The sequence below is a fragment of the Sceloporus undulatus genome, chromosome 2, assembly GCF_019175285.1.
Source record: "Sceloporus undulatus isolate JIND9_A2432 ecotype Alabama chromosome 2, SceUnd_v1.1, whole genome shotgun sequence".
NCBI classification, from domain to species: domain Eukaryota; kingdom Metazoa; phylum Chordata; class Lepidosauria; order Squamata; family Phrynosomatidae; genus Sceloporus; species Sceloporus undulatus.
Genome location: NC_056523.1, coordinates 7,146,740 through 7,169,241, shown reverse-complemented (window position 1 = coordinate 7,169,241; position 22,502 = coordinate 7,146,740). Strand labels below are relative to the sequence as shown.

Sequence of the window (22,502 nt, the reverse complement as noted above, 5' to 3'; positions counted from 1 at the left end):
TGCAGCTATTTTCAAGAGAATGGGTGGGCCACATGTGGCTTTCCAGATGTCTTTGGATTGCAAAACTCACAAGCCAATACTAAGAGGTTATAAGGGTTGCAGTCCTACAGTATACGGAGGGAAAGCTGAAGGAAAGAAATTAGGTTCTTGTATTTACTCCAGAAAATTTAACCAGTAATGATATCCAGCTCTTAACAAGTGCAATTAAAGATTTGTTTGACAGCAGATAAGCCTGAAATCAGAGAGGAAGGCACAATAGCACAATTTAGAAGAAAATCAATGAATTTCAGCAGACAATGTACAGTGTGAGTACACCTTATCCGAAATGCTTGGTACCAGAAGTGTTTTGGATTTCAGATTTATTTATATTTTTTTATTTTTTTGGATTTTGGAATACCTGCATTCGTATATACTTACATAATGAGTTACATTGGAAATAGGATACAAGTCTAAATATAAAATTATGTTCTGAACAAATTCTGAACCTTTGGACAACTCAAAACAGAGGACCTAGAAGTGTCAATGGGAGTAAGAAAGGAAAATCTGTCTGCTCCTGGCAAGCAGATAGAGTGTCTCACATTTTAGCTCCTCACTTTCCTTAAAAGACTAAATGACTGAACACAACCATAACAGATGTTGGTGGAGGCAAAACAGGCCTTTTGGGTGGATGGTGGGGGACAGACACCTGTTTTTGGGGTGGGAAGGGGTACTCCACCCAGTGGTCTCTACTTAAAGCACATCTGAGCCTGATTCTAGAAACCACCCAACTTGGGAAAGTCTACAGTGGCTTTTTAACACTTGTAAACCAATCTGATGAACAAGGAGAAAGAAGGAACCTTACCCAGAGAGGACACCATCACAAAATTCTCCTCCATCACTTCTCTATGAAGGGCCCTTTGGTCTGGATCCAGTAGGGCCCACTCCTCCTCGCTGAAATCCACAGCTACCTCCTGAAAGGTCACCTGAAGAAAGACATATTATCTGTAAGCGAAAAATACTAGCCTTAATAAGAATTTTGAGATTTTTTTAGCACATTTGAAACTAACTGAAAGAAGTTGGCAGCATGGGCTTTCGTAGACTACAGTTTATTTCCTCAGATGCATTTAGACCCTAAATGCATAGAAGGAAGTAGACTGAAGTCTACAAAAGCTCATGCTGCCAACTTCTTTCTTTCAGGTAGTCTCAAAGGCACTACAAGATCTCTCTACATCCTGATTCTACAGACTTGCACAACTATATTTTTGAATTCTAGCCTTAATAAAGGAAACTACTGATTTTATCAAATGTGGCTTTTAAATCAGCATAAAAGTTGGGAAATAGCACTTTTGGCAATACCCATCACACAAAGCTCTATCTGTCTTGTTGCTGCCTTGTCCTCAAAGCATTGTTAGACCACACCTTAGCACTGACAGAGAAAACTCACCTATATGTTCCCAACAGCACTGGTGTAGTGTTCAGGTGTAATATGTTCCTCTTGTTGTAGTCATGAGATTGGGCAGTGCTATCAGGGTATCAGTGTCTCTCTCTCCCCCTCTCCCTTTAATAGGGAGAATAGTGGTCATGTGATAAATTCCTTTGTGAAGCCATAAATCAACAAATTTATGTCTGCACATAAGGCATTTTCAGACACTTTATGGGACGAGTGTAGAGGACACAAAGGAAAAGAGAGAAGTTCTGTCAGACCTGGAAAATGACCAAGGCTCCAGGACAACCAGTCTTCCCCTTCTCAACCCTCCAGGGCTTCTTTCTCTTACCTGATCCAGACTCATAGAAGTTGTTCTGGAGGGGCTATTATGTATTGGCTGTGTGCTTCTTCCATCTCCTGTAAGGGGCACAAAAGTCAGAAGGAAACATCCTTAGAAAAATCTCTGTTTCTGATCAATATGTTTGTAGAATGGCATAAACAGAACCAGTTTTGATAAACTCAGAGTAACTGAAAATTTGGCGTGTTGGTGGTGTGCCGTCAAGTCGTTTCCGACTTATGGCAACCCTAAGGCAAACTTGTCACTGTCTACATGACCAGCACCAGTGTAGGAGAGCCTGCTGAGCAGACCTTAACCGTCACCTCAAGCCCATTCCTATTGTGTTTGATGTTTCTCTCCAGGAAATATTCCCCATGTTACAAATAGGCTCCCAGACTTGAGACTTGACTTGAATGTATCTTGCAAAGACCTGAGACTCGACTTGGACTAAAAGTCTTGAATATGTCACTGTGAAATTCAATATTTAACTCAATGCATGTGTAGATTTTACACATAAAAATGTTTGGGAGGAAGAGGAGGAGGAAAAAGAAGATGAGGAATTAGGGCCTCCAAGGGGCTGTGCAGACAGCCCCTTAGGGGTGGCCTCCAGCCGCCCCTTTTACAGCCAGATCAGGGTCGTGGCAGCCACACACCGCAGCCCCGATCTGGCCTTTGCAGGGTACAAAAAGGAGCCACCAGAAACAGTTCCGCTTTGCACCCTGCAAAGGGTGCGATAGCTGCAGTGCCGCAGCTTTATCACACATCTTTGGTGCTGCATCATGTGGATGCAGCGTCAGAGGAGCGCTGCATCCTGTATGTGTCCTGTATGTGTCCAACATCACCTCTCTCTATGATACCAGATTCTCCAGATTGCTATTTGGGCAATATAAATCCTTCCATTATTTCAATGGGGCATTTGTTTGAGACCAGCTCCTCCCAATGCATGGTAACATAAGTCCAGTCTGCAAAATGTAGAGGCACTGAAAAGGAAAGGGCTCTTTCCTCCTTACCACAAGAGCTACCTTCTCTGTTGTCCTCCTTTAGGGTCCACCTGGTGTGTGCACTCTGTTTGGCATCTGAGAGAGGCTTCTCTGCTTCGGAGGCCTCTTCTGCCAACAGCCCCTGGAAGAGAATGAACATAGAGGTTTGCAACAAGAGAAAGGCGAGGAAAAAATTGTGTAGGACAAGAATTGGGGTGGAGTCAAAGCTAACATATTGGAAAGGGGAGATGATTCCTGGATCTTTACTGTTTGTGTATAAGACATTGTGGCATAATGGTTTGAATGCTGGATTATGACTCTGGAGACCAGGGTTTGATTCCCACTCGCCACGACAACCCACTGGGTGACCCTAGACAAGTCACACTCTCTCAGTCTGAGAGGAGGGCAATGGCAAACCTGCTCTCAACAAATCTTGCCAAGAAAACCCCATGATGGCCTTAGGACCACCATGACTCAAGGGCACAGAACACACACAACACAGGATGGTATTTCAATTTCAGTTTTCACAGCCAAGTGGGGAGTTTATTTACTTATTTATTTATGGGATTTATATCCCAACTTTCTCCAAAAATGGAATTCATTTGGGATTTGGACTAGGATTTGAAACCTAGTCTTTTGAACCCCAGTTGTTGTTTGTTAGTGTGTGCCCTTCAAGTTGTTTCCAACTTAAGGCAATCTATCATGGAGTTTTCTTGTCAAGTTTGTTCAGAGGGAGTTTGCCACTGCCATCCTCTAAGGCTCTGAGACTGAGAGAATGTGACTTGCCCAAGGTCACTCAGTGGGTTTACATGGCTGAGCCAGGATTCAAACCCTGGTCCCCAGAGCCATAATCCCGTGTTTCTCTTGTTGGACCCTGGTCTCCAGTCATAGTCCAACATAAACCAGTATGGCACAAGCGTTACTGTAAGTCAGAAATCATTCTATGATTCTATGATTCAAAAGTACTAAGATCTTCCTCACCTGCTGCTTTTCTTCCTTGATCTCTTCTGACCGACTCAGGAGGAAACCTTCAGCCAGAGCCACCGCCTGGGAAGTGGTCTCTGCTCCACATTCTCTCACCCATCTCTCTATGTCTGGGGGCATGATGGTCAGGAACTGCTTCAGGATTACCAGGTCCAGCATCTGGGCTTTTGTGTGTCTCTCTGGCTTCAGCCAAGCCCGGCAAAGTGTGTGGAATTTGCTGCAAAACTTTCGAGGGCCTTCTGCCTCATCATAGTGGATCTCCCTGAAAGGCTGTGGATGTATGTCTGAAAGGAGCATGTCCTCAGCCAGCTTCTTCTGCATGGTCCCATCCCAGAATTTGCCTTTGCTCCTATAGACCAAATGGTCACAGGTCCTCCCAGGTGGCTGGAGAAGATCCTTTTCCTCCTCGATTTTACCTTATGTCAATCAACAGGCAAAATGACAAAATCTTACAAAAGAAACCAAGGCGATCAGCAAATGAGCTACTACGAATATTTTAAATTTTAAGGAAATTTGAAATGTTAAAATGCTAAGGAATTTTTTTACCATGACATTTAACTCAGAACATTGCTCCAGACTGAGCAAAAACCTCCCACAATGCAGTTTTCCTTCCCGTGGCTCTTTTCCAAACAACTCCTTCTCTCTTTGCCTTTCCCTGCTCATACCTCCCACTTCCCCCTTTTAACATGGATATTAAATTATACATCTGGTAGTGAAACAGGCATGGTTCCCTACTCACATCTCTGGCTGCTGCCACACTGCAGAAGTGAAGTTTGACACTGCTTTAACTGTCCTGGCTCCATCCTATGGAATACTGGGATTTGCAGTTGTCAGGGCACCAGAGCTCTGAGAGAAGACTAAATAGCTCAGAAAACTACAAATCAATGAATTCCATAGCTTTGACCCATAGTAGTTAAGCGGCGTCAAACTACATCTGTTCTGCAATGTAGAGGCAGCCTCTGAAGGATTTAGGGTGTTTTTTTTTGCCAGATGTGCACCTTGTGTCTTCCTGGGCCCCCAACTTGCAACCAGGAGTACAGTCCAAATAGACGGTGGCCTGTTACAGACTGCCAAAATAAAGCTGCTTCGGGTCTCTTTGGAGGTATGCTATTTAAATGATGCATGGGTCCTAAAATTCCGGAGGTCGCACCAAAGCCACACTCCATTCATAAGCACCAGAGTGCAGCTTATGGTGCAGCTTCCAGATACTTAGGATGCATGCATCATTTAAATAGCATACCTCCAAAGAGACCTGAAGCAGCTTTATTTTGTCAGTCTGTAACAGGCCAGAGTTAACATCAATGCTCCACTTAAGCACTGAAAGCATTGGGCTTTCATGATTTGTTAACATAGGAGAATGAGTAAACAGCTTAATAATCTTGCAGGCTATTTTATTATAAAAAATTATGATCACACACACACACACACACACACACACACAAAATTCTCTTTGGTGAGGAACTTCAATACTTTAGAAATAATACATTTTGACACCACTTTAACTGCCGTGGCTCTATCCTACAAAATCCTGGGATTTGTAGTTTTGTGTGGCACCAACATTATGGCAGAGAAGTCTCAAGACCTTATGAAGCTACCAGTCCCAGGATTCCGTAGGAAAAGCAACAGTACCTAAAAGAGGTGTCAAAGTGCATAATTTCTACAGCGTAGACACACTCTAAGTTCTTCACCAAAGAGAGGGTTTATGTGTGTGTGTGTGTTCATAAATACATTTTTATAATTTGTAATTTTATATACTGGTGTGTGTGTGTGTGTGTGTGTGTGTGTGTGTGTGTATTTCAAGATCTCTTTGCACTCTTCACTCCTTTGGTTCAGGTTATCTGGCTCCCTGCCCAGAACTAGCTGGTAAGCGGTTACATCTTACACAAACACACAACATTTTTTTACTTTGCACAGACCTGCTTATTTCCTTCATATCATTCTTTACATCTTGTAAAACATGTACTCAGTTAGGGCTCAGCCTGCAACAGGAGGCAAAGATCTCTAAGACAACTACTGAACTAACAGAGGCTGGATGGCCATCTGTTTTGACAGTGTCTTTGTGACTGGCAAAATGGGGTTGGACTGGATGGCTCTTGGAGAACTCTTCCAACTCTAGGATTCAATTATTTTGACAGTAAGAGCTGTTTGACAGTGGAACACACTCCCTCGGAGAGTGGCGGGCTCTCCTTCTCTGGAGGTCTTTAAACAGAGGCTGGATAGCCATCTGTCACAGGGGGTGCTTTAATTGAGAGTTCCTGCATGGCAAGGGGTTGGACTGGATGGCCCTTGTGGTCTCTTCCAACTCCAGGAGTTTATCACACAGAAGGTGAATTGGAAAAATCCCGTGCAGAAATGGGATTTTAAAATCCAGCTGTCATTTGTCAGATGCATTGGTGTGAAAGAGAAATTACGTGAAAGTAACTCAAGCTAAAAGCTCCTTTGTAATTTTGGAATTTAGTAAAAAGGAGCTGGTTTTAATGACTTTGCATTTGGGTTATTTTCACGTTATTTCTCTTTCATGCAAACATGGTCTGAAAAAAATCCCACAAATGTGGTTTTTTTCAACTTTCCAGTCAGGTTAACCCTGAACATCGTCTGAAAAACAACCCACAAATGTGGGTTGTTTTCAGTTTAAATTTAGGTTCTGCACAGGATTTGTCCTATTATGTGATAAACTTGATTCTGTGATACTGAACTAATAGAGGCTGGGTGTCCATCTGTTGGGATGGCTTTTGAGGTATATTCTTCTCTGGCAAAATGGGGTTGGACTGGATGGCCCTTGGGGGTATCTTCCAACTCTAGGCTTCCATGATTTTGCTGACCAAGAGAAAGATAGCACCCTTTCCTCCTTCAGAGTCAGCTGGGAGGTTCATGCTACTGTTGCCACTGCCTCTCATCTTTTTCTTGGGAGGTTTCTCCCATCAGCTGTTCTAGCTTTTCCAACCTTGTTCCAAGTGCATCTCTCTCTGGATCTCCTCCTCCTCCACCACCCAAAGGCAGAGAGGGGATCTCAGCCTGCCAAGGGCAGGAAAGACAAAAGCAAGGCCTCCTCTTCCCCATCCCCCTGGACACAGAAAGTGGGGCTGAGCAGAGAGGCATGATCAACTCACATTCCTTCTCTGGAAAGCAAGAGCCACCTTCTCTGGCTCTTCCAAATCCCTCTCCTTCTCCTTGCAGCCACTTCCTCCTTTCTATGGAAAGTGTCACCAAGAAGACAGATTGCCGGAAGAGGCAGAGCCTGGTTGGGACTATAGTCCCTTTTTACTCTCTAGGATTGAATCTTCTTTAGTTTAACCATGAGCAGGCTGAACGGATGATCACTCTGGGCCTGACAGCAAGTGCATTGCGTATCACACGTAGAGCAGGAATAATCTCAGAGGCTACATCTGCACTGCAGAATTAACTTTCAGCATGACTTAAGAAACATGATTTGACAATTATATAAGTGTTTTTAGTTTTTATTTTGTCTTGAATGCCCAACATTTTGTGGTGCCTTGTCCTCCTTTGCAGTTTGGTTTGGATGATATCTGGTCACCCTGCTTTAACAGCCATGGCTTAATGATATGGAATGCTGGGATTTGTAGTTTTGTGAGACATTTAGCCTTCTCTGCCAGAGTGCTTTGGTGCCACAACAAATGACAAATCCCTGGATTCCTTAGGATGGAGTCATGACTCCAGTATCAAAGTGCATTGCAGAATTGACAGTTTGATGCTGCTTTAACTGACGTGGCTCCATGCTATGGAATCATGGGATCTGTAGGTTTGTGAGATATTTAGCCTTCTCTGTCAGTGAGCTCTGGTGCCACAACAAATGACAAATCCCAGGATTTCATAGGATAGAGCCATGTCAGTTAAAGCAGTGCTAAACTGCACTGCAGCATTGATGTACAATAGTTTAATGCCACTTTGAATGCCGTAGTTTCTTGCTATGGAATTTATAGTTTTGTGAGATATTTAGTCTTCTCTGCCAGAATGCTTTGGTGCCATGACAAATCCCAGGATTCCTTAGGATGGAGTCATAGTAGTTAAAGTGGTGTAAATTGCATTGCAGAATTGCTATAGTTTGATGCCACTTTAACTGCCATGCTCCATGTTATGGAATCCTGGGACTGATAGTTTGGTGAGGCATCTAACCTTCTCTGCTAGAGCACTCTGGTGCCAAAACAAACCATAAAACCTAGAATTCCTTAGGACGGCGCCACTGCAGTTAAAGCAGTGTCAAACTGCACTGCAGAATTGATGGAGTTTGAAGCTGCTTTAACTGCCATGGCTCCATGCTAGGGAATTCTGGGATTTGTAGTTTTGTGAGGCATCTAGGCATCTCTGCCAGTGCTTTCTGGTGCCACAACAAACTACAAATCTCAGGATCCCATAGGATAGAGCCATGCCAGTTAAAGCAGTGAATTAATTCTACGCTCTTGCCTTTCACCAGAGTATGGTTCCTTTCTTTAATAAGAGTTAAAGTACAGTACTTGCCTTGATCCATAGATAATTAGAATGGAAAGCAAGGCCATTAAAAAGAAAACAAATTCTGCATCTGTACTGCAGAATTAATGCAGCTGGAGATTGCTTTAACTGCCATGGCTCCATGTCATGGAATTCTGGGAGTTGTAGTTTTGTGCTATTTAGCCTCTGTCACAGCACTCTGGTGCCAGAACAAACTGCACACTCCACGATTCCATAGGATGCAACCATGATAGTTAAAGTGAGTTCAAGGGGCTATAATTCTGTTGTGTGAAAAGGGACCTTGCTAAAGCAACACTTTGTGGTTGTGTGCCTTCAAGTTGTTTCCGACTTATGGCGACCCTAAAGTGAACCCATTAACCAAAAGCACAAATTGGGACTAGAAAGTAGTGAAACACTGACTAGAGAAAAGGAATTTCAGTGAAACTGAATAAAAACAGGAGAACATAGAGGCACATTACACAACTCTTTAGGATTTATATACAAACAAAACATATGAGGCAAAGGTTGAAGAAACCAGGCATGTTCATCTTGGTGGAGAGAAGAAGAGTGAGGGGTGAGAGGACGGCACTCTTTATTTACCCTAAAGGCTAGATCTTTTTAAAGTAAAAAGGACTTCGGGATTATTGTTGATCATAAATTGAACAGAACATAGCAATGTGATGCTGCAGCAAAGAAGGCAAACACTATTTTAGCCTGCAGCAAAGAAGGCAAACACTATTTTAGCCTGCACTAATAGAAGCATAGTTTCTTAAGGAAGTAATAATTCCACCATAGGTATCAGCTGCACTATTGTGTTCATTTGTGGGTGCCTCATTTTAAGAAAGATATGGACAAGTGGGTTCAGAGAAAGGCAACAAGGATGATATGAGATACGGAGAACAAAACACAGGAGGAAAAAGTTGAAGGATGTTCAGTTGGGTGAAGAGGAGGGGTAAGAAGACTGCACTCTTTAAATACCCCAAAGGGCTGTCAAAAAAGGAGGGGGCAGATTTTTTTCTCTGTTGGCCAGAGGGTAAGACCATGTCTATTGGTTTTAAGTTACAGGAGGGGACATTTCAATAGAACATTAGAAGGAATTTCTTGACAGTAAGAGCAGTTCAACAACAGAACCAATTGCCCATGTTACCTAAATTGTAGGAGGCCCCAAGAGGGAAATTGTATTCAATGGTGAAATTTATTTAACTCAATAGGAAGCAGCAAGAAGGCTCCAGTAACAGAAAGCCAGATTTCCACCCTTATATAATGGTTCCAAACACAAAGAACTCCAGAAGAAGTGTCCAAATTAACTTACGGGCTATATAGACCAGCACTAAGGGTTGGAGTGGGGGCATGGCGACCACACGGTCTGCCCCAACTCTGCCCCTATTCTGGCGTCATGCCACCCACTCAACCAGATTGTGGGTGCCATCATGCCATTTCAGCAGCACAGCATTTATACATGCTGTACCAAAGAAACAGCAAAAATGCTGGCAAGGGCAGCTTTTTGCCAGTTCTAAAAGGAGCAGCATTTTGCCGCTTCTTTTGCACCCAGCAACTCGCCAGATTGGAGACGTGGCATGCGTTTGCTGCAGCCCCGATCCAGTGCTCCCCTGGCAGCCCACAAAGCCCTGCAGCATCCAAGAGCAGGCTCTGCGCTCCCCCAACAGCCCAGAAAGCCCCACAGCGCACAGTGGCCGAGAGAGCAGGCCCAAGGCCCTGGAAAGGCCCCATGGGGGGGGGGGACCAATCAGATGTCAGCCCCTCTTCTGTTGTGTCAGTTCCCCTTCTGGAGTGTCACCCGGTGCTGTCCGCACCCCTTCAGTGACACTACTGGGACTTGAGCATTTGCGGATTTGGGTATCCATTGATGGATCCAGAACAGATCTCCCGTGGATACTGAGGCCCAACTGTACAGTAATGTGTGTGAGAGCCAGCAGTGTAGTGTTTTGAGTGTTGGACTATGACTCTGGAGACCAGGATTTGATTCCCCCATGAAACCCACTCAGTGTTCTTGGGCAAATTGCAGTCTCTCGGCCTCAGGGAAAGGCAATAGGAAACTTCTGAACAAACAGTGCTAAGAAAACCCCATGATAGGTTCGGACATGACTTGAAGGCACACAACAAATGTGTGTGTGTCAAGTCTCCTGTCACCTTATGGCAACCCAATGAATTTCTTAGGTTTTTTAAGGCAAGGAATACAGTTAACCACCCACATTTGTGGTTTTGAGTTTTGCACATTTGATTATTCACTATGTTCTCTCCAGGAATCTTCAAGTTCTCTGGCATGGCTCTATGGCCACCTTTCACCAGGAGCTGAGCTGGAGGCCCTAGACATTCCTAGAGAGAACAGTTGTTTGTAGGCCCTCCAGCGCTAGGCTGACCATATTTCCTTGAGACAAAAACACAGGGATGGCAAAAACACAATGGAGTAATGTAATATTCTGTATTCATGAAAAAGTAAGACGAGAACAAGTTTTATTGCATGAACATATTGAGCTAACAATTATTATTCACTGGCAGAACTCATACAAAAATTTAGGTAGGCATAGAAGGGAACTGTATATCACCATGATCGTACCATGAATATTTCTCAGATGAATTAATCTTACATAGCAAATTTCAATCTTTAAACATCTTTTCATAAAACTTCTCGCATTCCATGACACAATTTTGTTTTCACAGGCCTCATTCACACTATGGAAATAAACTTGTGTGGAACCAGTTTATTTCCATGAAGTTCACACTTGCCCCAACTGCAGTCAATTCAGTTTGCGGGGGTGTGGGGTGTGTGAGTAAAAAGCCCACTTAAATCCTTTCTGAACAGTAGTGGCCAGAACTGGACACAGTATTCCAGGTAAGGCCTGATCAAAGTATAATACACAAGTACTACTACTTCCCTTGATTTAGACACTATATACCTGTTGATGCAACCAAAAATCACTTTGGCTTTCTTGGCTGCTGCATCACACTGACTCATGTTCAGCTTGTGGTCTACTAAGACTCCTAGATTCTTTTCACATGTACTCTTATTAAGCCACATATCCCCATCCTATATCTATGCATCTAATTTTTTATGCCTAATTACAGTAGTTTTGGCCCAACTTTCTAATCACAGAATCAGAGAAACAGAGAGTTGAAGAGACCACAAGGACCATCCAGTCCAACCACTGCCATGCAGGAAATCACAAAAAAAAGCATACCTCACAGATGACTATCCAGCCTCTGTTTAAAGACCTCCAAGGAAAGAGATGCTACCACTCTCCAAGGGAGTTTGTTCCACTGTCTTGCAGCCCTTACTGTCAGGAAGTTCCTCCTAATGTTGAGGTGGAATCTCTTTTCTTATACCTTGCATCCATTGTTCCAGGTCCTGTTCTCTGGAACAGCAGAAAACAAGCTTTCTCCCTCCTCAATACGACATCCCTTCAAATATTTAAACAGGGCTATCAGATCACCTCTTAACCTTCTCTTCTCCAGAGTAAACATCCCCAGCTCCCTAAGTCGTTCCTCATAGGGCATGGTTTCCATTCCCATCACCATTTTAGTCTCCCTCCTTTGGACACATGTTCCAGTTTCTCAACATCCTTTTTGAATTGTGGTGCCCAGAACAGGACACAGTATTCCAGGTAAGGCCTAACCAAAACAGAATACAGTGGCACTATTACTTCCCTGGCTTTTTTAGCTGCTGCATTGCACTGTTGACTCGTGTTCAACTTGTGGTCTATTTGGACTCCTAGATCCCTTTCACATGTAGTCTCGTTCAGCCAGGTGTCCCCCATCCTATATATATAATCTATTAAGGTCATTTTGAAAATTGATATTCTCCTCTAGAGAATTAGCTACTCTTCCTAATTTGGTGCCATCTGCAAATTTGACTTCATCCTCATGGCCACCCAGCTTCGGTGTCCTGCTTACTACAGCTTTTATTTTTATTCTCCTCAGTCTCACTGGAGGCTGTCTCTTCTTTCATGCTCTCCTCAGAGACACATTGGGCAGCAGCCATCTGGGATTTCTTATTCTTTACTTTCTCCTTTTCTATTGTCTATTCCAGAGCTTTTTTCCTGATTCATTTTCCTAAATAGCAGAGAAGGGGTTTTCCCAACCAGGTGGCAGGGCAAGAAGTGAATGAACTCCTCTCAAGGAAATCAAAGGGAGCCCCATCTGCTGTCTTAAAGCCCTAAGATAACAAAACTATGGGCCAGTGTGTGTTTCCTATGGGTTCCTTGTTCCTGTACATCAGCAATATATTAACAAAACACCATAAATTAACAAGATTTAGGCAGAAGATTTTAAAATAATAGCAGAGGGGGTCTATTGAATAAAAAGGTTCTTTAACACACCAACATAAAGACTGGCTCACTACTAACTGACTCTTAATCAACAGGTTACCTCTGTCTTGCTTAATGCTCACAGGGATTCTCCTGTATGAATTGTTTGGTGATGAGTGAGGCACATCTTCCAACAGAAACTCTTTCCATGCTCCAAACATTTAAACAGTTTCTCCTCTGTGTGACTGACTTGATGATGAGTGAGGCTCACACTCCAAACCATGGAACGGTTTTCCCTGCGTATAAGTTGCCTGATGATGAGCTAGGTTTATCTTCTTATCAAAGCTTTTTCCAAACTCTAAACGCATCTATGGTTTCTTCCTGTCTGGGTTACTTGATGGAGAGTGAGCTTCATCTTCCGACTGAAGCTGTTTCCACACTCTGAATGTTTAAATGTTTTCCCCAATGTGAGTTGCTTGATGACGAGTGAGATGTTCCTTCTGACTAAATCTCTTTTCAGTCTCTAAACATTTAAAGGGATTCCCCCTTTGTGAGTTTTGTGATGATAAAGGTTTACCTCCCTATTGAAAGCCTTTACACAGAGCAAGAATTTAGTTTCTCCAGTGCTTGAGTTGATTGATGAGAATTAAGGCATCTCTTCTGACTGAACCTCTTTTCACATTCTAAACATATAAATCAGATGCATTTGCACTGCAGAAATAATCCAGTTTGATACAGATTTAACTGTCATGGCTCAATGCTATGGAGTTGTAGGCATTGCAGTTTGGTGGGACATTTAGCCTTCTCTGTCAGAGAGCTGTAGGATCACAATAAACTGCAATTTACAGAATTCCATAGCAAAGAGCCACAGCACTTAAAAGAGTATTAAACTGCATTAATTCTGCAATGTGGATGTAGCCATCATTTCTCCCTATATTGATGTAGAGACCAGTCTTCTGGCTGAACCTCTTTCCACACTCCAGGCATTTAAAGGCCTACTTTCCTGTATGAGTTCTTTGATGAAGAGTGAGATGTGTCTTCTGACTGAATTTCTTTCCACATGCTAAGCATTCAAATGGCTTTTCTCCTGTATGAATTCTTTGATGAAGAGTGAGATTTATCTTCTGTCTGAATTTCTTTTCACATTCCAGGCATTCAAACGGCTTTTCTCCTGTATGAATTCTTTGATGACGAGTGAGATCTATCTTCTGACTGAATTTCTTCCCACAGTCTAAGCACTGAAACGGCTTTTCTCCTGTATGAATTCTTTGATGACGAGTGAGTTCTATCTTCTGACTGAATTTCTTTCCACAGTCTAAGCATGCAAATGGCTTCTCTCCTGTATGCATTCTTTGATGACGAGTGAGATTTATCTTCTGACTGAATTTATTTCCACAGTCTAAGCATGCAAATGGCTTTTCTCCTGTATGAACTCTTTGATGACAAGTGAGCTCCATCTTCTGACTGAATTTTTTCCCACACACTAAGCATTCAAATGGCTTCTCTCCTGTATGAATCCTTTGATGACGAGTGAGATGTGTCTTCTGATTGAATTTTTCCCCACATTCCAGGCATTCAAATGGCTTCTCTCCTGTATGAATTCTTTGATGATGAATGAGATCTCTCTTCCACCTGAATTCCTTTCCACATTCCAAACATTTAAATGGCTTCTCCTCTTTATGAATTCTTTGGTGATGAGTGAGATTTGAATTTATGTTGAAACTTTTTCCATAACCCACACATTTAATTTGCTTTTCTCCTGTATGAGCTACTTTATGACTTGATAGGTTTGTCTTCCCACCTAAACATTTTCCAGAATCTAAGCAAAAAAATGGTTTCTCCTCTGTGTAGGGGCTTTGATGTAACCACCAATTTAAAGTCTTTTCATAGCCCCAGAACTCATATTTTCTTTTTTGCGTGTGAATTCCTTCTACATGAAATACCCTGTGAAGAGTACAGCTTTCTTTAAAACTGGTATTCCTCTCACATTCAAGACAAATGCATTTACTCTCTTCCTCTCCTTTTTGTCTTTTTTCTTGGATGGAAATTGCACAGAAATCTTCAGTCTGAAATGCAGACGCTATATTCACCATCTTCTCCTGAATGTCTATTTTGCTTCCACTCTCTTTCTTCTGTTCATGTTGGACTCTTTGTAGCAAAGATATCTTCGGTTTTCTTACTTGCTCACTGTCTGCTCCATCACCGCCTGGCAAAGAGAAAAACAATTTAACCAAAGGCCACAAGAAAAATGGAATTGGACACATTATTGACATCAATGTGCCCCAGTTGGAGCAGGGAATTTGAGGCAGGTGGGGCTCTAGTTTCTCTCCTGAGAGATCACCAGCTTCGCTCAGCACCTCTCAACAGTTCTGGTAAAAGCTGGTTGCTATACTTGACAATCTTAATATCTCATTAAGAGCCTCTACAGACCAGCATAAAGAGCCAGTGTGGGGACAGGGTGGGGGGATGGCAGACGCACTCCAGCCACCCTGACTCTGCCCCATCACCACTCCTATGGCAGGACGTGAACAATGAGTTCCTCCACTGAGAATTGGGGGCCCAGTCCTCCAGCCAGTGATTGGTTTATCCCCAGGGGAAGTGGCGTCACTAGGGTAGTACAGTGGATACAGACTGCACCAGGTGACACCACTGCTCCTGAAACAGAAACACTGCTACTTTTTGGCAGAAATGGGCTGTGGAATTAATCTCCTAATGTTTTAAAATGCTTTAAAAGATGGTGGGAGTGGAGCTCAGTGGGATGAGAAAGCAGAGGCCTTAGAAACGTCAAATTTTTAAATTTTACATTTTTTTTAAAAAAATCTTTTTAGATTTTCTTTTTAAACAATCACATTTTAACCAGATCTTCACTATGCGTATGTAAATACAATTAGGTTGTGCATATGATATTGTAATTTGAAGGTCTAATTTTAATTTTGCTAGTTGTGCTTATCACAACTATTAGCATTAGAATTGGCAAACAGATAAATAGGTACCACTCCAGTGAGAAAGTAAATAGTGTTCAGTGCAATCATGCTGGCCACATAATCACAGAGTAGTATCTGATAACGCAGGCTCTTCGTCTTAGTAACCAAGATGAGCACCACCCCCTTTGGTCGGATACAACTTGATAACCCTGTCAATGGAGAATACCTTTACCTATTAGCATTACATTCAGTGGTATGTGTGAATTCCGATTTATGAGTAACATTAGTGCAAAAAAGCATTGCTAAAGATTCTGTACAGTGTGAAGCGGGAGGAGCTCAATGGGAGAGGTGACACTGTGAGTTACTACACCGTGTGACACCAACCGTAGAGATGCCAATGCTTGGGTACATCCCTAAGCAGCCCACCTGGCAGAAAGTGACTTAGAATCATAGAATCGTAGAGATGGAAGAGTCCACAAGGGCCATCCAGTCCAACCCCCTGCCATGCAGGAAATCCAAATCAAAGCATCCCCAACAGATGGCCATCCAGCCTCTGCTTAAAGACCTCCAAGGAAGGAGACTCCATCATCCTCCGAGGGAGTGTGTTCCACTGTCAAACAGCCCTTTCTGTCAGGAAGCTCCTCCTAATGTTGAAGTGGAATCTCTTTTCCTGTAGCTTGCATCCATTGTTCCGGGTCCTGTTCTCTGGAGCAGCAGAAAACAAGCTTGCTCCCTCCTCAATATGACATCCCTTCAAATATTTAAACAGGGTTTTTATATCACCTCTTAACCTGTTATCAGCTTCGGCTGATTCGCCAGCTGCGCCCATACCTGGCCCAGAGGGACCTAGAAACTGTTGTACATGCTCTGGTAACTTCGAGACTGGATTTCTGCAATGTACTCTACATGGGGCAACCCTTATACCAAACTCGGAAGCTGCAAATGGTGCAGAACATGGCAGCCCGGCTGGTCACTGGGGCTCCCAGGGCCAGCCATATAACACCGGTTTTAAAAGATCTCCATTGGCTGCCCATCCGCTTCCGAGCTCAATATAAGGTGTTGGTAATTACCTATAAAGCCCTAAATGGCTTGGGCCCAGGATACCTAATGGGCCGCCTCTCCCCGTACATTCCGCCTCGCACCCTCAGAACGTCTGGGCAGCAGCTACTGAAGGTGCCTGGGGCTAGGTTAGCCTCCACATCACGGAGGACATTCTCCATAGCTGCCCCAGCCCTTTGGAATGCGCTGCCCACAGAGCTCCGCTCGTCTACTACCCTGGCCCAATTTAGGAAGGATCTTAAAACCTTCCTATTCCAACAGGCATTCCCCGAATAAAAATCCTGTGGGCCTCCCTCCTCTTCCGTGGCCAAGAGGCTGGGCTATGGGGCTTTTTGCCTGTTTGTTTTGATTTTATTGTTGTGGATTTTTAATCTGTTTGTATACTGTGTTTTAATTTGATGTAAGCCGCCCTGATCGTAGGAAGGGCGGCATATAAATAAATAAATAAATAAATAAATAAATAAATAAAAATTTTATTTATTATTATTATTATTATTATTATTATTCTTTTCTCCAGGCTAAACATCCCTAGCTCCCTAAGTCGTTCCTCATAGGGCATGGTTTCCAGACCCTTCATCATTTTAGTCGCCCTCCTTTGGACACGCTCCAGTTTCTCAATGTCCTTTTTGAATTGTGGTGCCCAGAACTGGACACAATATTCCAGGTGGGGCCTGACCAAAGCAGAATATAGTGGCACTATGACTTCCCTTGATCTAGACACTATACTTTTATTGATGCAGCCTAAAACTGCATTGGCCTTTTTAGCTGCCGCATCACACTCATGTTCAACTTGTGGTCTACTTGGACTCCTACATCCCTTTTACATGTAGTCTCATTCAGCCAGGTGTCCCCAATCCTATATCTGTGCATTTCATTTTTCCGCTCTAAATGCAGTACCTTACATTTCTCTGTGTTGAATTTCATTTTGTTAGCTTTGGCCTAGCTTTCTATTCTATTCAGGTCATTTTGAATTTTGATCCTGATCTCTGGAGTATTAGCTATTCCTCCTAATTTGGTGTCATCTGCAAATTTGATAAGTATGCCCCCAATTCTGTCATCCAAGTCATTGATAAAGATGTTGAATAACACCCAAGACAGAGCCCCGTGGGACCCCACTGGTCACTTCTCTTCAGGATGAAAAGGAGCCATTGTTGAGCACCCTTTGGGTTCGGCCAGTCAACCAGTTACAAATCCATGTAAGAGTTACCTTGTCTAGTCCACATTTTACAAGCTTGTTTGCAAGAATGTCATGGGAACCTTGTCAAAGGCCTTACTGAAATCAAGTTATACTATATCCACAGCATTCCCTTCATCTACCAAGCTGGTAATTTTATCACTTAGCTTGCAGAAATACAGCATGAGGGTAGGAAAACACTACTGGAATTTAGGAGCACCAGCAAAGGGATTGGATAAGCCAAAAGAAAGAAGAAGCCTCACCCAGAGAAGCTATGACTGCCAAATTCTCCTCCATGACTTCCCTGTGCAGAGCCCTTTGGTCCAGATCCAGCAAGGCCCACTCTTCCTTGTTGAAAGACACAGTCACCTCCTCAAAAGTCACCTGGGAGAAGAAATAATATCTGTGAGCCAAAATTACTAACCCAGTCAGAAGATAAAACTGTGTAATTTGGGGTTTTCCCAGTTTAGTTTAGTTAAAAATGCCACTCTGGGCATGTCTGATGGAAGGAAAAAAGACAGAAAATGCTTCAGATCCTTAGAGAAGAAGAGGGGACAAGAGAACCCTTCTTAGCCATACAAGGATGCTGTCCCCTATCCAGAGGTGTCACTAGAGGGTGCAAGCAGTGAGGATTTGTACCAGGTGACATCCTAAAGGGGGGCATGACACTACTGCTCCTCCAACATCTGCCTTTTGGTAGAAACGGGCTGTGGTATTTTAAAACACCGAAGAGATAGTGTGAGCAAAGCTCAGTGGAGGGAGAAAGGAGAGCCCATTAAGTACTTTTTACTTAAAAATAAATTTCCCAGTCGATAAGACCCCCACATCCTGTAATTTGAGATTTTCTCTAAACCATTTGCCTGGTTGGGGCCTCTCTTGATTCTACCCCTTTGGCACATTGGGGGGTCTGAGCCTGGGGTCCTGCTATCACACTAGCAGCTAAATGTTATTTGAACTGACTCCATGGCAATTCAGCCAGACCCAGACCCCCACCCTTAGGGTGATCTCTAACCTCCTCAGAGGTCAGAATCAGATACCCCCCCAGCCTTCTCCTTCATTTTCCCAGACATTGGAAAGAATTTAAAACATACACCATGCTGGAGAGCCAGCCACCCATAGAGGACAAACAACTTTCGTTCCTCTGACACCCCTCTTTGTTTCCTTTTAGCCCCGTTCTATGGGCAAGAAGGCATCAGTCTCCATGCCTAGCAGGTGGGCCAGGCCCGGCATTACTACTTGCCACGAATCCTTGAGACGTTACCACCAGAAACCAAGTCATCTATGCCAAAGAGTGGAGGTGCATGAGCACTTCTAGCTATCATAGGTCCTATAGCAAAGACCATCAGGGTGGCCACTTACAAGCCACCATACACACTTGTTAGACATCATTAGTTTAACAGCTTGGCTTGGCTGAGGCTGCTGTTGACAGCAGGGTCTTGCAGCGGGTGCTCAAACCTATTTCTCTGAAGGGCCAGCACTGCCCACCCTGTTTAGATCGGCTTTGGTAAATCCCAAACTACAGGATGTGGGAGTCTTATCTACTGGGAAAAGGGACATTGGCTCTTACCTGTGATATGTCCATTTCCAGTAGATAAGAGCCCCACATCCTGGCCCACCCTCAGGAGTGCTGGCGTAGGGATGGTTCATATCCACATAGTCCTTCCCTATGGGGAGCAAGCTAGATTGCTCACTGCCTGTCTCTGTCGCTGTCTAATTCTCTATAGTTTGATATCCAAATAAATTGTTTATGTTTTTTCTGGAGTATTCGGCTGTTGTACGACTGGCCTTCTAGGGTTAGCTCCACCCGCGTGGTGCCACCAGAAGGTCTCTCTCTTTACTTCCTGCCTATCTGGAGTGAGTGGGAGGAGCATAACCCTGCCTTATTTTTTAAATTCTTTTAATATTTTTTTAAATCACTTCTTGCCAAATTTTGATTTTAACCACATGAAACTGTGTATATGTAAATAAATTTAGGCAGAACATATTATATTGTAATCTAGAGGTGTACTTTTAATTTTACTAGTTGTTTTTGTCCCAACTGTTGCCAAAACATTCAGTGGCATATGGGAATTCTGATTTAAGAGGAACATTAGTACAAAAACAGTACTGAAGATTCTGTATGGTGTGGTGTGGGAGGAGGTCAATGGGTAGGTGGCACCACAAGTTACCAGTTACAAATTACACCTGGTGCCGCCAACCCTAGCAATACCACTGCCCATACCTGATCCAGAGCTGTTCTCAGAGCATCAGAGTTAGAACCTGAGTCAACAGTATTTGGCCCTGGCAGTCTTTCATCTCCTGGAGGGACACAAAAGGCAAAAATGAACCTTCTTTCCCATTCTCTCAGTTACTGATTTGGGTCTTTCCAAACTCAGCCCAATAAACCCAAAGCCAGAGGTTTTGAATGTCTTTTTTGAGTAGCCATGAGGGTGAGAGAAATACATACATACATAACATACATGCAATGCACCCTTTTTTATGCGGGGGATCCGTTTGGACTCCCCCGCGTAAAAGAAAAAACGTCTATGCTCAAGCCCCATTTAAATGAATGGGGCTTGTGCATGTGGCAGTGCAGCAGAGCATGCCATTCGTCCCTATGGGACACGCCAAGCCTTCCTCCCCGCGCGTCCCAGCGTGGCTTTCAGCCTATGCTGAAAGCCACGTATAGCACATCCGCGTATAACGTGGGCACACTATACATACATATCCTTAGTAACTGAAGCTTTTAATAACAATATAAATTTTGAATTAGCATCAAAATGAATCCAACATCAGTGCTTGGAGGCAAATTGTTCCATTATCAATCGGCAACTGCAAGATTTTCCCAATTTTTGGGTGGGATCTCTTTGCTTGTCACCTGCATCCTTTGGTTTGTGTTCTAGTCTCTGAAGCAACAACAACAACAAAAAAAAAAAAAACCTCCATCGTATACATGACATCCTTTCAGATATTTAAACCTAGCTGTCTGTCTTCTTCAAATTAAACATACCCAGTTCCCTCAGTCATTTCTCATAGGGCTTTCCCCCCAGACTTTTGATAATCTGGATCGCCATTCTCTGGACATGTTCCAGCTTGTCAACATGCTTTTTGAACTGTTGTGTCCAGGACTAGACACAGGATTCCAAGTAAGGTCTGACCAAAGCCGAACACAGTGGCACTATTGCTACTTCCCTCCGTCCTTGAATTCAGACCAGAAATGCACTGGCATCCAATGCAATTTGTTTAATGTTGCATAAGATGTATAAATGTTTTGGGTAATACCATAACTGCTGCATTTTGCACTAGCTGCAGCTTCTGGGTTGTCTTCAAGGCCCCACAAAGTGTCATTTTAGTGACTGAATTGCAAGGTTATCAGTGATTTAATTGTGAGTAGTGTATAAACTACTGTGGCCAGTTTGTTCATGTGCAGGAAACACCAGTTAGTGAAACAGAGAAAGCTGGCCAAGTATTCTGAGCCACAGAGTCCCCCTGGGTCTCCAGTGACAGAGATCACTCTTTCATGCCCACCTGGGAGTCCCACCCCACTGTCTGAGAACCACTGATCTAGCTGTTAAATAGTGGGAGGGAGAGGATCGAACCTCCCCAAAGCTTAATAGCAAAAGGGATGAGGAGGGGTTCCCCAACTGCTGCTCTCTAGATAGGGACAGCACCATTCTAACACAGTAGCTGAGGTTCTACATTGGAGTGCTGCTCCAACAGTACACTTCTTCATCCTTCCCTATCCCCTGCCCATCATCAGATGTCAAGCCTCAAATGTAAATGCTGCTATAGGTGCTTCAACTTCAGGCCATGGAGTAGCAGTTGGCACTCACTTTTGGTGGTAGAGAAATGAGGGTACACTCATAAATGGCGTGTCTCCCTACTTTTCTCTTCCTCAGGAGCCCGGAATAGCCGTATCTGAACTGCATCTTCTCTCCACCAGCAAAGCCTCTTCAAAGGGTTGACAGCTGTGAGAAGAGGTTTGAGATGGAGCAGGGTTTCCTGTCCCCTGCACAGAGGTTACCAAGAGGATGCCAGTCAGTCATGATTCCCCCCATCTTTCAGATACATCAAGGAGGTTGTTGTGGCACAAACCACTAAACCATGGTGGTTTTCCTATCAAGGAGGTCTGTCGACTAAAGGGGTTTTCAGATGGAACTCGCACACAGTCATAAAATCATTAGGAACTCACTGCCACTTCTTCTATGTTCAAATGAGAAGGTCAGGATGGTGAAGTTTTTTCTGGTTCTGACAATAAGAGGATGGTATCTTCCAGATTCCAGGCTCTTCGTCAGACAGAATAGTAGTAGGAACTGTAGAGACCCAGAATACAACTCCATGATTCAGCCGTTCCACTAATCCTTTGTACCTATCTTCTGACAAGATATATATCTATTGGGTAGAAATCTCTAAGAGAATGACTCTTTCACAGTGCTGGCTTTAAAAAATATAAATGTCTTAATTGTTGGACCAAGACACTTGCAGAAGATTATGTTAATCCACAATATAGCCCTACTTCATCCCTAATGAACCTTTGATATCAAGTTAATATTACAAGGGATATTTGGTCACATAGCCATTAAGTTAGCCCAATGCAAGAATAGACTGCCTAAATAAGAAGATCCTACAAGAAGAGCTCACATAGATGGCTGGAATCTTCATAATCCCTTCACACAGGAGAGTGATGATGGGCGATACATTGGGTACTTGCCAAAAGGTTGGGAATCAAAGAACATTTCCCTAAGGACATGACACCTTTTGGTGTAAGGCATCTGCACTGATTGCCCACCCATTTCCATACATCTCTGGCCATTACTGCTCCTGGAAAAATCCACTCAAACTCCTGAGAAACTGCCTCAGACAAGTCTCCTCCTAACACAGACTCACTCACTTCCAGGCTGCCTGCTAAACCAGACTAATCTGCTGTATCCCCGGACCGGAGGTCCATG

The 22,502-nt window shown here is 43.4% G+C and overlaps 1 pseudogene; it reads right to left on the bottom strand.

Moving 5' to 3' along the window:
- The window catches only part of LOC121923487, a 31,160-nt pseudogene that overhangs the window by 3,505 nt on the left and 5,153 nt on the right, over nucleotides 1–22,502 (bottom strand).